Source organism: Melospiza georgiana, chromosome 1 (genome assembly GCF_028018845.1).
Source record: "Melospiza georgiana isolate bMelGeo1 chromosome 1, bMelGeo1.pri, whole genome shotgun sequence".
NCBI lineage: Eukaryota > Metazoa > Chordata > Aves > Passeriformes > Passerellidae > Melospiza > Melospiza georgiana.
The window spans coordinates 101,231,747-101,247,206 of NC_080430.1; positions in this window are offsets into that span (position 1 = coordinate 101,231,747).

Sequence of the window (15,460 nt, forward strand, 5' to 3'; positions counted from 1 at the left end):
GACTGGAAACAATTCCCACAGAATTAAAAGAGTGTGGTGAGAAAATTATGCTGAGTCTTAATTAAAATTTCCACAGGAAACCAACCACAATTTCATCATAGTACTCACTAGTTAATTATCTTCACTGTTAGACATTGGAGCCTTATTCTATCACTCTAAATTTGTCTTGCTTCATCTTCCAGCCATTGAATTTTGTTACACTTTTGTCTACTATATTAGAGAACCCTTGATCAAAGTTTTGTTTGCCAGGAGATACTTCCAGGATGCACGACAGTCATTCACCCACACATGCAAGCATGTACACCATCCTGCTTAAATTTATCTCTTTTATGTCTTTGATAAACCAATTAAAACCCTCAAGGGGGCCTGTTTCCAAATCTTTTAATCATTCTCCTGTATTTTCAACAAACTTTCTGCAATTTCAACTACAACCAAGAGCACTGCATTCCATATGGGTGCTTGCACCTGTAGTAAGATCATGTTGCCCCCTAATTTTAAACAAGATTTTCCGCTTTATACTTCTAACTCTCTCTTTTGGGAACTCACATTTAGCTCATTATCCACTGTGAACATTCAAATTCATTTCAAGGTTGTCGTTTGCCAGGCTAAAATTTCCCAGCTTGTCAGCACAGTCTGCAAGTATTTGCCTTTAAACACATTAATGTACCATACACAAAAATCAAGATTGTCCTCACATTTTGGGAGTGTGCAAGATGAAACTTTACTAAGACTGCATTCTTAATAATGCCTTCATTATTTAATCCTTTTTATGTTTAAATTTTTACCTAGAAGTTTCTTCTCCATCATAGCTATTGAAAATCAGTGGAAGAATCTTTCTTGAATGGGAAAAACCACCAGCAAAACAAAATAGCATGCATTTATTTCATCCCCATTACAAGGCTGATTATTATTAATATCTTTATGGAAAAAATTGTGCTGGATTTTACCTAAAAGGCTGAGAACTGAAGCATTACATATGTGTTACAATCACAGGCCCAGAAAATTGAGGTACAGCTGGTATCTGCTGACAGGCCAAATAAAGGCCCAGCCCACAGATCTTCCACAACAATATTTAGTTCTTAAGCCTTATTGAAGAACATTTCTGTTCCCTCTTCTCTTCAAAGAGCTATTTGGCTAAATCTAGGAATTATTATCCAATTAGGCAGAATGCAAAAGCAGTATTTTGTTCTATTGTATATTTGAATCTGCTTTTAATTTTTAGGTTCAAAATCTTGCTATGTGCAAAAGGAAACAAAAAAAACATACAGAGGCTAAAATGTTAGTGTGCGATGAGAACAATCTGTTTTAGCAGATTTAACAACATGGCTTATTTAATTAAAATGGAAAATTCTAATAATATCATTCAAATTGAAAAACAAAAAAACAACTAAACAAAACAACAAAAAACCCATACAAATACAAAACTACAAACAAAATAAACAAAACCCCACATTTACAGGTCTTTATTTTTGTGGTGTGGAGCTCACCCTTCTTGTATCACTTTGCATCCCAAGGGTGATGGTTTCAATCTTCCTAAAGAAAGTAGGGGAGAATAGGAGTGTATAGCAATAAGCACCAGAGGTCTTTGCTGGAAGCAATATGAAGATCATGACAGGGAATTTTTCTCCTTGATCTTCCACCTAGCACTACTTATTTTTATTATTTTTTTTCCTCACAGCCCCCATTTCCTTCTCAGGGGCTCTCATCTAAAGCCAAAGTGCGGCACTAAGGACACCTTCAGCCTCAGCTCTGCGCCTGGGCTGCTGTGCGTCATCTGCTGACTCCTGCCTCAATCAGGACAGCACCACTGGGGGGCAAAAGAAAAGTTCAGGCTGGAGAGCCCACAGGTACTACTCCTTTCAACAGCTGTCAAACCAGACTGAACCCAGCTGCAGCCACAGCAAACCCAGATGAGCCCTATGACCAGGGCAACAAAAGGTCTGCAACTTTTTGCTAGTCACGGCAAAAATCACATTTACTGGGCTACAATTGCTTGCTGCCTCTTGAAAGCAGATTGCATCTTCTGCATTTAGATTTTGTCTGACCCATTTTTAGATGTGTTATGGTTTCACCAGAGAAGTGTGCAGCACACCCAGAACCAGCTGCACCATGGGTGGAAGCACAGCCCCATGTTAGGCTCCAGTGAGGGCTGTCCTGGTTTAGGAACAGCACTTCAAACCACAATCTACTCCTCCCCTCCCCAAGTCTCTGGTGGGAGAGTCCAAAGGCAGAGCTCACAGCATGAGATAAGAACAATTTCCTGGAAACAGCAATGAGAAAAGAAAAACTGTAGCCGCAACAAAAGTGTATAAAAGAGGAGCATTTTTAGCTTTACAACCAAAAATGCTCACAAGCTCTGATCACCAAAAACTAGTGGTGGCCAGGCCCTCTGTGCTCCACACTTTCTTCTCCAACTGTGAGCCACCCCACCTTCTTCTTGGAAGTAGAATTCTTTACTTCCACCCCTGAGTAGTGAGGTGAGCTTGTATAGGATTAACAACCCAGAAAAGCCCGCATGGCTTCAGGCTCCACCCCCTTGCAGGTTCTGCAAGAAAAATCAACTTCATCCTGTACAAAAACTTGGACAGATATTACCACAATCTGCGTAAATAATAACCTTTGGAAAGCATATATGTTTTCCCAGAATTGGCTGTGATGTTGAGGGCAAAGGAAAAGGAAATAAATACTGATTAATCTGACACCAAAAGAAAGCAGCATATAGCACTCAAAAATGTGTGATATGATAAGAAAGCCATAGAATCTTCTCACCAAATATATTTGAGAGAGAAAGTTTTCCATGAGAAAAGCTATGGACTAACACATGTCCCTTTTACTTCTGCCATATTGTAGCTGAAAGGAGACACAATATGTTTCTGTTAAATGAGGCAGCTTAAACTTGTGGAGTGAAACATCAGAAATCAAAAATGATCTAAACACAGTAGAACTAACAGTCTTAAATTTACTTAAATTAGATAAAATTATGTATCCTTTAGCTATCAAGGTATCCAGAATATTTGTCCTTATTTTTAAAAATTATATATTTTTTTGTTAAAATTTAAACTTTCTATAATGTAATACTTTTTAATATATATGTTCAATTTATAAATAAATATTTCAGACCAGCTAGCTGTTTCCATTTTAAGCTTGCAGGAGGGCATTCATGTATCCAGATCTGTATACCCTTCTAGCTGTATTTGTTGATCCAGTAAAAGATGCTATCTCTTTCTATGAAGCTTATCTTGCTTGTGTCCTTAAAATACCTCAGCTATAATAAAACTACCATTACATTATGATGGATTTTTTCACTGCTTCTGTCAGTTTCCTTTTTTTTTTTTTCTTTTAAAATATAGGGAACATAGACCAAGGGCAAAGAACTTTTGATCCTAAGCTGAGAAATCCAGACAGCCAGTACAACATATAAACTAGGAAAATGTTTTTAGCTGGTTCAGGGAGAATACAAAACACAAAAGCCTGCTTCATACTCTCAGCAAACTGAGGGTGTAGTCTGAATAATTTCAGCTAATGTAAATTTACCCCAGCTATACACTCAGTTCTTTCTATGGTGGGCTAGTCTACTCTATTTATAGAGGAATGAGAAGAAAATTTTATTTCTTTCAGAGCATGCTGAAGTTGTGGCACTTTTCACACTGTGTATTTAGTCAATATGAGGTATAGCTGAGGATTGAGAGAAAGCACTGGTGCATTCCCCATTTATCTGATGGCTTTTCAAACCTCTGAATAAATCAATTTGCATCTGAGTTGTTTTATAAAAACTATTCACGTAGCTATAAGGAAGCACTAATTTTTGGCATTTGCAATGATTCTGTTCACAAACTAAAACTTTTCATTTGTTACTTTACAATTACTGATATGTAAGATTATACCTTGAAGACCTTAAATAGCTCATATCTTAGAAATCATTCTTTTTTTTCCCCTATATCTTATTACAGCTGAGCATGTCCAAGGCAACTTACTAACACACTTGAAACATCACAAAGGAACTGGAACAATTCCTTTCCTGTACAGAGTCACAAAATTCCAAAGCCACAGGCCTTCTGGCTTTCAGAGGTGGGAGCATCATTTAAAGAAGAAGGTGCCTGACGCATCTCACTCATTGTGACTTCTCTTTGCATGTGCCACCTCACCTTTTACTTCTGATAATGTGACATCTTTCTGGCAACTGCAGCAGGGGAAACAAATATGAAAGTATTTGTGTATTTTTAGTTGTCTAGAATGCAATGATTGTGCTGTCACTTTTGTGCCGCATTTTGTCTCCCACGCCCATCTGTTCTGTTCCTCTTCTGCATCCTCTACATCTTCCTTGTCACCTGATTCTCTCACTACCTTTTCACTTCAGAGAACGAGGAGCAAGGAGACTTTCATCTGACCCGTGAATTCTCCACAGACCACTATCAAATTGTGTACAGAACACAGCCTGGGGACTGCAGTTTTCTCTCAAATTCCCCAGGTTATTTCAGGGCTTAATGTTTTAATCTCAGGGGTTTTAGCAGAATTTTAATTTTCCTCCAGACAAATCTACAAATCTGTAGCACTTGTGCTGAGAATCTGTTGAATTGTTTATGTCCACTTCATGCATTTACCCATGAACACCATCAAAGGAAAAGGCTCAGGCCTCAGTTTGGTAGGAGATTCCAGACCAGAGGAAAGTAATACTGTTAATGTGTTGTGGTATTCTTTTCTCTTCTTTCAAGGAATTTTGGCTGGAGTCCTGAACCAAGGCTGGTAAACCAGCTGTTCTGAGAATATCTGAATTATAGATAGTTTTATTACTTAGGTATTAGTCACAGTATATTCCATAGTCCCACAACTATTATTAGTTTGCAGGTGTAAAATAATGACCTTGACTATCCATTAACAAAACAACCTATGTCACTGATTTTTCTGGTAGAAAATTGAATCTCTCCAATAAGACTAAATCTGCAAGCAAATATATTATGCACTTTTTGAACATTTTCTCCTCCTAAAAGCTCAGGAATTTAACTATTTGTTCCTTAACAGCTTTGTTGGTAAAATTTAAAAGAAGACTTTTGCTCTAACTAATTAAATTCAAATACTTTTCCAGTCTGTATTCTCACCTTTGTAAGGATTTCAATGCCACAATCAGATTTTCAGTGATATGCATGGGGAAAAAGAATTTAAAACTTTTGCCTTCATTTTCATCAAAGAGGATGCACAAATTGGGAGAAAATCTGCATATCATCAGGATATGAAAATTCTGTGAATTTTTGTGAAAAAGTAGTATTGTGTTTGTAGCTTGGTGTATGCTCTTTTCTCCTATCTTCTTCAACCAATTAAAAAAACTGCTGACACCACACTCTTTCAGTTTTGAGATATTTTGGAATAGCATTGGTGATGTGTACTTGGATAATAACTGGAATTTGATGTGGCAATCAAACATTGTGTCTCAGGCAAAAAAAATTTTAGTAATTTCTAATGATTAGATTAATCATCTGGGTATTGAAATGACAGCACCAAATATTTCAGGCAAGAGGGGAAAGCAGGACAGAAAGATGATTTCATTTATGCACAGAGAGCAATAGCAGAAATTACTGACTCATTTTGCTTTCTGCTGAGAAGCAATTGTATATAAAGTGAGAAACACTCCTCAGACCATTGTGCCTACTTAGTTGTGTACACAGATGCATGTGTTTTGCTGCATATGTGTATACCCATATAAGTCATTGTGGCAAAAAACACCATTGCAAGTAAGTTTGCCCATTTCTTTCCATATCATCCTTATGTCTGATACAAGCTCCTCACAAAATCCTAGAGTGGCTAATTTGGAAGACTGGTTTACTCTTTTACACTGAGCTATCTGTGCAGTATGGTAAATGTTAAAACGTCTCTTTTGAGGCCTGATGTTACACTTTTGCAACATATAAAGGAAAACCGAGTCTTATTAATCCTGCAGACATTTTGCACCAGAATCACTTTCATGATAGGTGAGGTCACACAAAATAGGACTTCAACATAGGACTGCTAATTTGGTTACCAATGCAGAAAGGTCTTTCTTGAACCTAGTGAACTCCATTTTGAAGAATGAGGTATCACATAGTTCTGCCATGGTTTCACACTCTTACGGTTTTCTTTTTTTTTTTTTCCCCCTGAAGAAAACCAGCAATACACCTCGATGGGGGTGCAAACATGTAGTATAATGCGTGACTATCCTTAGTCACCCATTTTACTACATGTTTACACCTCCATCTTAGTAGAATGGAAGTATTATTTTCCTGGTTGTGTAAGCCCAGAACTGTGTCCTTTAAAAAATAATTAAAATTATAAAACAAAAACCCCAAAACATTGTGAAGCTGGTACACTGAAAGCAGAACAGAAACAATAACTGACTTAGAGAGCTTCAGCTGTAATGATGAGTGTTTCCTTTACCCTTGTGTCTCTTTGCAGATAATAGGTTTTTAACAACTCCAGTTTTTCAGTTATACTCCCCGAGAAATTTGTCCAGCAGGCCGCAATGTTCAAGGCTACACTTTGCTGGAGTAAATATATAAAATAAAAAGCATCTTTAAAAAGATGTATTGTGTGCAGTATTTAACAGGAAAATGGTTTGCCTTTAAAAAGACATTCCGTGTTCTATGTACAATTGTTTATGAGACTATACTTGCAAGTGAGACAAGGGGCTGAAAGTCCAAAGGACCTCAATTTATTGAAGGAGTTTTTTTACCAAGGGAAGGACATTATTAGATTCACAACTGAGCACACTACTTCATAGATTTCGTTAAGATTGTGCAAGGTACAGATTACCAGCCAAGTGTGCAGCAGAATGGCAGGTGTCTCTACCCACTCCAGAAAAATTAGGGGTTGAAAACTCTGAAAATTTCTTCCTGTAGTTTTAAGGGAATGTGTGTACTTGCTTGTTTTTGCAATCAGCTAAAACTGTAGGAAAGAAAAAATCGTGTGGAATTTTCTTCTTGCATATCAGGTCTGTATTTTAGCAAGAGATAAGAAAATATGTATGCTTGCTTCGCTGTATTTAATGTTTTAGCCCAGCTCTGTTTTGTCTGGCCTTGGGGAATAAGAAAGAGGATCTGCTTTTGACAGAGTGAGATTAGTGTGTTCTTTTGTTGTGCTCTGTGTTCTTGCATATTTAAATTTGAAGCCTAAGTGATTGACAAAGAGAAAGGAATCTAAGATCTAGTTACAAAAGAAAATATTTCAAGCAGAAATTATTAGCACAGGGCAGTTTTAAAGTATTCTTTGGTAACTAGAAGAAAAATACACAATTCCTTTGGCTATCATTCACTTCTATTTTTCCCAGAAGCTTGGCAACACAAAGTATTTTTATTTGAATTTACTTTGGTTGGCTTTCTGAAAGAGTTTTGTAGAGAGAGTTGTAAACTTAATTATTAGTAGAACTGAAATTGTGAGAATAGCAGATCTTCAGGCTATCAATATTATAGAGAGCTGTATGTTATTCTGCTTGTTTTAAAACTCATTAACCTATTGATTTTTGGTCTGGATGACTCAACCACATCAGTGAATTGATTTCATTACATAATTTACATAGAATTCAGTGTCCTTTTTTACAAACATTATGCTGAAGCTTATGAGAAGATTCTGGTAATGCAATATATTTATAATTAAAGAATGCACTTTTCCTAAACACAATCTGGACACAGAGGGAACCATGTTACATCTAGTAATTTCTGTTAAATTTGGTTTAAGTTGAGAAATCAGTATTATGATCCATGCCAAGGGAAAATCCTCAAATATGTATCAAAAATACTTTTGCATCATATCTGAAGTCAAAAGTGTCCTAGGAGGGCTTTCTGTAGAAGAGTCAGGATTCTGGGTGGAATGGATCATCACTTAAAAGACAATTTCTTTCTGCTAGTAATATACATGTGCATTTTTGTGATACAAGATACACTTTAACATATGTGTGGGAGTATATATATAAACTCATTGGAGAAGTAAATTCTGTGGGGAGTGTTTCAGGAGCATAGAAGGACCATGTAAAGATGAGCTCTCAATAAATCAGAACCCACTTCAGTTATGCTATCAGCAGAGTGCTTGTGCAGATAGCCAGAGGTCACTGCTATCCACCAGGACTGAAACTACTGAAGAGATAGCTCATCTAATGCAGGAGGTTCCTCCTTAGCCTTCCCAGGACAATGCCAGTATGTCTGACCTAAAAGTAACCCTCATTTTATTTTATCTAAAGCATTTTACCAGGGAAAACTTTTCTTACTGTGGCTGCTCACTTTAGAAGCCTATCAGATGATCTATCACCACATCTCTAACTTCAGGTTCAGAGGCCATTTTTTGGAGTAGACCTGAATTGTAAAAGGCTTTCTTTCTAAAGGAATAAGGATGTCAAGAAAAAAGATGGCTGAAATGTGTTACACTGACACAGCAGTGTAACACATGTATTTAAAGTGGACTGGAGATTATGGGTTTTCTTTTTGGCAATGACTGCCAGCATAAAATCTACAGTAAAATGATATAATCTGGTTTGTATGGCCGTTCTGTATCTTAGATTCAATGGCTACATATCAGAGATGGTATTTTCTCTGTATTTGTTTGCCCAGTTCCTTACAGAATCGACACTTCTCTGTCTCTACACCAAGTGCATATGTTTATGTGCGTCCTTCCATAAGGTTTTAAATGAGTTGGCCATATTTAACACTTATTTCCAGAGGGGAAGATGAGCCATGGATGACTCACTTCTACCAAAGGTATATATATTGAGAAATTACATAGTGGATAGAGGTTCTTGGAGCCCATGTTAAGGAAAAGATAAAGTATGAATTCAACCCTGATTTGATTTGCACTTGGGGTAGATGTGATAATTGCATCTAAGATAAAACTTCTTTTGGCATTTGCTTCTTGTTAGACAAAACTAAACACCACTCAAATACAGCTATCCAGAGGAAACACACTCTATTCTTGTAACAGAACATTTTCTTTTACACTTACTGATAAGTTTGCAGTGGGTTGAGGAGTAAATAAGTTTCAGTGCCTTCCATTCTGCAAAAATAAGATCTGAAACACAAAATTTTCCCATCGTGTGACAAAGGAAACAGAAATTACACCTCTCAGACTTCAGATTAGCAATATGTCTATTAGACCAAGTCGGCAGCAGTGCCTTAGGTCTTCATAGAAATCCCCAGTAGGATTAAAATAAGAATTTAAGCTGTCAGGTTTTTCTGGCTATATGCAAGGGGCATGCACTCAAGGCATGGTCACAAGAGTAAGATGGCTGAATAGGTAGACTGTCAAACCAAAGCTATTTTTTGATGGTCTCTGTCTTCCAGACATGACAATTCCCAAAGCCCCTGGGTTTTAGGGGCGACAGTAGGACAAACCAATGCTGTAACAGTCCTTCTCCAGTCAAAGAAACAGTGAATGTATCTCCAGGGGCTGACAGAGATTTTGCTCGTGTTTCTTTGCTTTTACACTTTGTGCTGTGAATTCTAAACAGAAACATGAGTAGAGAAGTACCCCACTCTTTAGTTTCTCAGTTACAGTTTCACACTTAGAGGGTACTATGACAAGTTTGTACTTTGGCATGAAAGTACCGGGATCAAAAAATTTACTATAAATATACTTGGTTAAAGCTCTTTGCTGTTGATGCACAAAAAGGAAAAAAAAAAAAAAAAAAAAAAAAAGGAAGAAAGTCTCCTGTGATTTTTAGGAGTTTATTTCCCTTCTATTTTCACAGGCATGAATTTGAAAGTTCAAACTGCCACTGAATGTAGCCAAACTGTCAAGGCGTGTGTCTAACATTACACAGCTCAAATTTGATACTTTTGGGTAACTTGGGGCTCTAATTATATACTGACCTAAATTTTTCAAAAGTGATTTTAGATGTTTCTCCTGGAATGTGAAATTTGAGCCTGTTTAAAGACACCAAATCTTTATAGGTATAAAATGCCTTTTGTATGTAATTATATGGAACATTTAAGAAAAGATGAATTGGGAGGATTAAGGATTTACTCAGTCCTGCCATTCTGAAATTTATAACTGTTGGAAGTCATCCTAATTTCTTATAAATATGATCTGGGGCAAAGTTCTAGAAGAAGTCTTGCACCAAAGTCAATAATTAGGCTAAACTGCAAAGAAAACGCCTCTGGTTGAAAGGTGCTGAGAATGACCAAAACCAGAAATGATAGTATTTTATGATTTTCCAACCAAAGGAATTTTAAAAATCTGTATAGGGGAAAGGAATACAAAAAACTCCCAAATAAATATTGATTCATTATCTTTTAAAACCTGCAAACTCAACATTATATTGTGTCACTTGGGGTTTTCTTCTCCTATGAAAATTGTAATTATAAATATGACTTCCTGTATTTATTGTGTTCCAAATCTTAGTAAAAGATGGGTTTTCAAAAAAAAAAATTCTTTTTCTCTTTTCAAATTGTGCAAAACCAATGTGAATTATGACTTAAAACCAAGAAACACACCTTTGGCCTGAAAGAGAGAGTTTTATACTCTAACATAACTTGCAAAAGATAAGAGTAAGTGGGGCAAAGCATAACCATGAAGAAATTCAGATGTTCAGCTTATGCCCCTTTAATATTTACCCATTTTTATCTTATTTCTCCGGAGGGGCGGTGGTGGTGGTGGGGGAAGGAAAGGATCCTTCATCAGACAATTTGTGCTCCTCTACTCAGCAGATAAATTAAATGGTGCATGTTAGCTGATATTATTTATTCAAATACATATCTTTACCATGTTATTTGATCTTGGTATAATGTAATCACTTCTGATTAAAGATATTTCTATCATCTGTTATGCTTATAATTAATTAATCACCATTTAATTCAATTCCTATTGTAATACATTAGATGCTATCATGTGATACCTTGTTGTGCCATTTCCTATTAAATGGATTTGGTGTTTGGAGCTGAAAGTTATCCTTTAAGGATTGCGCCATTGAAAGTTATCTCTAAAGAGTTTTAATTCTCTACAGAGTTGTGCTAGAGATAATTCAATCTGCTCTACTTTATGTTTATGGTATTAATTATTTCATATGGAAGATTTTCACTTTCCATATAGAAGTTTTGCAGTTGGCAAGAGACTTCTTACTGATTTCAGTAGAGCTTGTGTCCTCCTCAGCCAGCTTACACAAATTCACAGGAATAATTGTAACCAGGCAAAACTGTCTGTCAGCTTATAGGACTGCATAATGTTACATTTACTGACAGAATTGTTTGTGAGATCTGAGGCTTAGCAAGTACCAAAAGTAATTAAAAAGCACTGTTAATAGCCTGTTATTATGTCTCCTTTTTTCTTCATGTTTTTATTTTTCTGTGTTTCTTTTAAGTGCAAATCGTCCATATTGTACTTTCATTTAATAACATTAATATTCATGTGGTTATATTTCACAGATACCTCTGTCATCATCACAAATTTAGGAATTTTGGGGGTTTTGTGCGTGAGTAGCTATTTCTTATTTTTCTTTTGACCTCTTTGGAAAATAAAAAAAATAAAAACCAGACAAACAATTTTTGGATTATGTATTTGACAATTTCTTCATGTATTTAGATCATAGAATAGATCCCAGAATTGTTTGGATTGGAAGGCACCTTAAAGATCTTCTAGTTCCAACTTGCTGCATACTTATTTGGAGACTGTTCTCTATTATATAGGTAATTCTTAATTAAACCACTGAAAGACGATTTTTCCTACAAGAAAAAATGATTTGGTCAACTGAGTTGTAGGAGGGGATTTTACTCAGAGGACTCTTTCTAAGTGCCTGTTTTCCATTATTTATTTTCAAAAAGGATAAGCAGGATATTTATCTGATTTGCATTAATAAACAGAGGTTGTCTCTCTGTCTTGACAATGACTGCATTTAGTAATACTAGAGCATTAGAAACAGTGGATATATATATCTTCTGGAAAATTATGTATTTGTAAACTGAACTCCAAATTTGTACAAGTGAAAGAAATGAAAGTTTTTTTCTGGACAGATAATTTTGTTTTTATGAACTCTAGGTATATATAACAAGGAAGCTTATTTCATATGTACACATACAAGAATGAATTCTTACATCCTTTGATATTTCATAGCATCATATGGCTGCTTACATAACAATTCCTATGCAAAATGATAAACTAACCTTTTTGCTATAATGTGGTTTAATTAAGTAGAATATTTTTAAAAAATCACATCAGTTTCTTTAACTGTATGTATGCACTGTATTGCACTTTATTAAACTATATACACAAAACAGGAAATAGAGTACAGTGGAGTTACATTAGTTTATTAGAGTTATTAGACTTAAAATATTCAACTTCTTTTTAGAAGAAACATGATATCCTGGTCAGTGCTCAGATGTGCTAATTTTGAAGCATCTGCTTATATCCTCTGAAGCCAATGCAATGTCTGCTTCAGAACTGCCCTCTAAATGAGCCAAAGTTGAGTCTTTTGCAGATTCAGACTCAGCTGTCATGAAATAACAATCCTGATCATCTCAGACAGACAGCTTGTTGAACTAACTTTTTTTTGCTAAATTTTGACTAAACCTCAATAAATACTGCACAAGCCTAGATGTAATTCAGAAGAGTGATATGCTTTGTTACAGTTCTGAAGATTGGTAACTGGTAGAATAATTTTCCTGCAGATTAGTAATGTACATACATATCGATATTATATATTTGTTTTCCAGCAATGGAATAGAAACATGCCTGTGTTTCTTTACTCATACACTTACAACATGTAGCTATAGGAAGCTGTTATCTGAACACTTTAATGTGTTTGCTTTCTGGCAGAGAGGTTTAATAATTCCAAGACACTCATGTCATCACTTCAGACAAATTAAATGCTTGAAAACTATTAATTCTTTATCTATGGCATGGGCTACTTTATTTTTGTTGATAAGCTATCTAAAAACCATTATTTCACATGTGCAGTAGAGTATAAATTTCCAAAACATATGCAAAACTTCAAGATAATGTGTTTCTAACACTTGTGCTTATCAGTCCTATTCACAGCTATGCATAATTCCCAAGGACAACAAAGGGTACTGGATATGTGTTTACCAAAGGGATATAAAGTAGTGTTCAACTACTGTATTGAGCCTTAAAAAATGAAGTCTTGAGTCTTCTGCTACTGTAAAGCTTAATACACAAATTCAGTTTCAGCACAAAACACAAAACATGATATTATCATGGGCATATGGCCCCTTTGTACGACCATGGCAATGTGAAAAAAAAAAACCCAGTAAGTAAAAATTATATTATATTATATTATATTATATTATATTATATTATATTATATTATATTACTTTAATTTCTCAAGCAGATTGAAATGTTTTAAATAAATATGATAATTACACTGACAGCTTAACAGACCTATAAGTCCACATACAAGTCGTCACACTTCAGCATCATTTGGATCTTACCTGGCAAGTATCAAACCTTGCACTTGGGATACTCTGGGGAGCTGTGCTGAATGCCAATAAATCATAGCAAAACATTAAGTGTCAGAAGAAAAATCAACATGCTGCTAATACAGCAAGAATTTGGTCTTCTTTCCTCTTGTGGTAATTCCCATTATTTTAAGTGTTTTAGCTTTCCATTTACTTATTAAGTTTAGCATAGATTTGCTCCAGTGTATTATAGGTATATTTATTATATTAAAAAGTGGTGACTGCTGTTATGGTTAAAATGGTATACTCTACTGCAATAGTCAGAACTCAGTGGCAAATACAGAGTAAGTAAGTGTGCCCATCTTCTGTTCCTTACTTGAGTGGAAAAGGACATGGGGATGCAATAATGAAGCATTCATCTAATTCTGGCATAATTCTTTAGCATTTCAGGGAGCTGAGAAATCAGGACCTACTATGATCTACAGCTCATGGCTGGTGCCAAGACTTGTTGGCCAAAATTAAGTACAGAAAAATATTAAAATAACTGGTCACTGCAAAATATTCTTTATTGCTTTATTAATAATTTGGCTTAAGCCAAGGAGCCTGTGTGTTGCTGAGACTGCTGCCACAGAGGAAAAGAAATAATCTCTATATTAGACAGCTTCTTTTTAGTCGAGTCATGTGGTGAAACTGTCTACCAACCACAAGCAGGGTAAGTACTGCAGGGCAGTTCAGGCTCAGAAAGCAGAGAGGTTATCCTAGTTCTCCATTCCCGGCACCGTTACCTACCAGCCTGCCAGGCTTGCCTTGCCCCTCTGAAGACAAGCACCAGCATCCTGCACCTCCTTTTCCAGAGGAACCAGCTGGAGCCAGATGAAGCCTAGAAAGGGGAATCAGTCATTTGGAGCAGAAGAATTGGAAAGGAGACAAAAGCAATGCCTTTCAGACACAAAAATGTAGAAAAATACCAAGCTGAAATGTCTTACCATGAAAAGCATGATTGTCTATGTGGGACAATTTTTAAATAAATTTTCAATGAATTTTTAAAGCTGACCAGTTGTTGGAAGGAATTTGATACAAATATCATTGTTCATAATCAAAGGTGTTTAATATTATTTGGTTTTATTTACTTAACAGGAAAACTTGCACATATATGAATTAGCATCTTCTGTTCCCCAAATATGCCTGTCTGTGTCTTCAATGATATGCACATTTTTTATTTACTATGTCTCCTTTCTCTATTAGTAGGTCTTTGTAACAAGTGCCATCCCACAACCAGGGCTAATGAGGTTGTTTTTCTGGGATGAAAATCAAGCTAGTGGATCCTCCTTTAAAAATAGGGCACTGTCATATACTTGCAGTCTGAAATACACTGATCAAGGACCAATATTTTTCAGGAAACACCTGTGCAGGTACAGGTAAAGATATAGCTCCTCAAAAGTCTGCAGTAAATCTGATAACAAAATTACTCCATATTCTTATCCCACACATTCTTCTTCAGTCTTTACTGGAGTAATAAATATAATTACACAGATCTCTAGTTAAATACATTCTGAAAATATTATGAAAAAGTAATTCAACTGAGTTAACAGAATCCACATAAAAGAAGAAAAAATTCACGCTCTTATAGAAACCATATATTTTATGAATACATTTTTACATCGCATTGAATACATTACTTTATGTCAGAAGTCTTGTCAATCCAAATAAGTTGAATTAAATAAACTATTTAATGTCCCAGTAACATCTCTAACCTATTATTACTAAGATAAAGCCTGCAATTTGTGATATCTTTGTTAATCTTCCCTCTGGGATCATAACTTACCATATACTATATTTTGTTCATCAAGTTGGTCTTTTACTTATTTTTAAATATTTGTCATTGCTTTCCTTATAAGAACTTTTAGAAGTTTTTACAAGGAAAGAAATAGCAAATTGGTAAAGCTGAAATTATTTTCCTCAGCTGGCAAAGAGAACTGAAATGTGCATTTAACCCACCAAAAAACCGAACAGTTTTAACAGAGCTTTCAAAATCTGTGGGGTGTTGTAGATAGGAAAAGAAGAGCTGGGCAAGTGAGTCTAACACTCCTTAGATATAACG